Source organism: Nannospalax galili, unplaced genomic scaffold (genome assembly GCF_000622305.1).
Source record: "Nannospalax galili isolate Female #2095 unplaced genomic scaffold, S.galili_v1.0 scaffold41, whole genome shotgun sequence".
NCBI lineage: Eukaryota > Metazoa > Chordata > Mammalia > Rodentia > Spalacidae > Nannospalax > Nannospalax galili.
The window spans coordinates 3,035,166-3,037,677 of record NW_008344991.1 but is presented as its reverse complement, the minus strand read 5'-3'; positions in this window follow the sequence as shown (position 1 = coordinate 3,037,677).

The following is a 2,512-nucleotide window of genomic DNA, read 5'->3' as shown; positions in this document are numbered from 1 at the left end:
TTAATATTAAATATTTTTTCTGTTTCAAGGGTGCTTTTTACAATTGCATTATATCTTAATTGGATGTGGAAGTGTTTTGATTTATTAATTAAATACTTTTACATATTGCAGTTATTGAATGTTAAAATTATATTCCAAAATAAGGAAATTGAAACCTAATTTAAAAAATGTCCTGCCTAAAAATAGCCCAGATGGACTCAAAGAATATCTACAACTAATACAACTTAAATTATTCAAAGATAGAAACAGATGGAGAACTCTAAAACTCCTTCTATGATGCCAGTAGTATTCTAATACCCAAACCAGGCAAAGACACAACAAAAAAAAAGTATAAGCTTATGTTCCTAATGAACTTAGATGCAAATTTTTCAACAAAATACTCACAAATAGCATACAGGCACACATCATAAACATCGTCCACCATAATCAAGTCTCTTTTATTCCAGAGATGCAGGAATGGTTCAATATATGTAATAAATCATATAAATGGAATTAAAGACAAAAATCACATGATCATCTCAATAGATGCAGAAAAGGTCTTTGACAAAATTCAGCATTCATTCATGATACAAGTCCTAGAGGGAATTGGACTGATGAGAACATACCTCAGCATAATTAAAGCTACATACAACAAACCCACAGCCAACATCATTCTAAATGAAGAAAAACTGGAAGCATTCCCATCAAAATCAGGAACCAGACGAGTCTGTCCACTATCTCCACTCCTTTCAACATATTGTTTGAAATTCTAGCTAGAGCAATATGACAAGAGAAAGAAATTAAAGGGGCAGTAATTAGAAAAGAAGAAATGCAGATGATATAATTTGTATGTAAGAGAACCCAAACATTACACAAGAAATAGTCTAGAAATGATTGATACTTTCAGCAAAGTGGCAGGCTACAAAATTAATCTACACAAATCAGTATCATTTCTATATAAAAATAACAAATAATCAGAGAAAAGGTTCACAGAAACACTTCCATTCACAATAGCCTAAAAATACATATCTAGGAATAAAACTAACCAAATATATTAAAGAACTATTCAATAAAAACTCTAAGTCTTTGAAGAAAGGGTTTGAGGAAGACACAAGGAGATGGAAAGACCTTCAATGCCCATGAATAGGCAGAATTAATAGCGTGAAAAATGACCATCTTGCCAAAAGCAATTTCCAGATTCAGGGCAATCCCGATCAAAATCCCTGCAACATTCTTCACAGAAATAGAAAAGTCCATCCTAAAATTCATATGGAAGCACAAAACCATAAACGCCAAAATAATCCTGAGCACAAAGAGCAATGTCAGTGGGATTACCACACCAGACCGCAATCTATATTACAAAGACATAATCATAAAAACAGTATGGTATTAGCATTAAAACAGACTTTTATGTCAATGGAACAAAATAGAAGACCCAAACATGAGTGCACACAATTACAGTCACATGTTATTTGATAAAGGAGCCAAGAACACGTACTGGAGAAAAGGCATCATCTTCAGCAAGTGGTGCTGGCAAAACTGGAACTTCATCAGTGGGTTAATCCTGGTTTCAGACTAAATTGCCTCTTGCTAGAGGGGGCCTGGTTGAGAAGGTGTACCACTGAAGGTAGACATTGAAAGATACATCTTGTCACTGGTCCTTTCCAATGGGTCTCTCCAAATGCCTGTCACCATGCAGGGAATAGTTTTCCTCCATCATGCTTTTCCAATATGATGTTCAGCCTCACTATACATAGGCCCAGAGTTCACAGAACCAAGAGATTATGGCCTAAAACATATAAAACTGTGAGGCAAAGTAAATCCTTCCTCCTTTTAAGTTATTCATGCGAGGCATTTTTTAAAAAGAGAAAATGCTGAATAAACAATTTTATGCATATTACAAACAGGCATATTCATATTTGATCAGTGAGGGACAAAGCCACTTTCTAGGACCTGTGCAATAGAATGATCTCCCCAACCAGAGAACCTATCTTGTTATAACTACATGAAAACTAAAACCAAAAAGAGAGTGTCTCAAACATTTAGATTTGCTTAATAAAGTGAAAATATCCCTAAAACTTTTCCATATAACAAGAAATGAAGCTAAATTCATTCATCTAGTAAGCACTGGAAAGTAAAAGGAGATAATCAAATTGAATGCATGCCTTAAAGGTTTCATAGTAAATGTTACAGAATCAAAAACGCGGGCTTTAGAAGTGCCCTTACTATATTTTTAGACTTTACGGTTATTTTGTTGTCATTTATTCTCCAAAGATATTGGCTGTTTTACAAACCTGTGAAAAAAGGAGTGTCATCATACAAGATGAAGTGTAAACAAAGCATCACTGTATCCCCAACCCACGCATGGTGGAAACAACAGCTTTTCAAGGTGAAGTACCCCCAAAATGAAAGTCAGTTTCAGGACAAAGTGAGGAGGCTTGGTACTAATGAATGTCACATTGAGACCTCTCCAGAGAGACCTAAAGTCTTAGGGATTTCTGTAAACTGTCACTAATAAAGTCCACATCTTAAA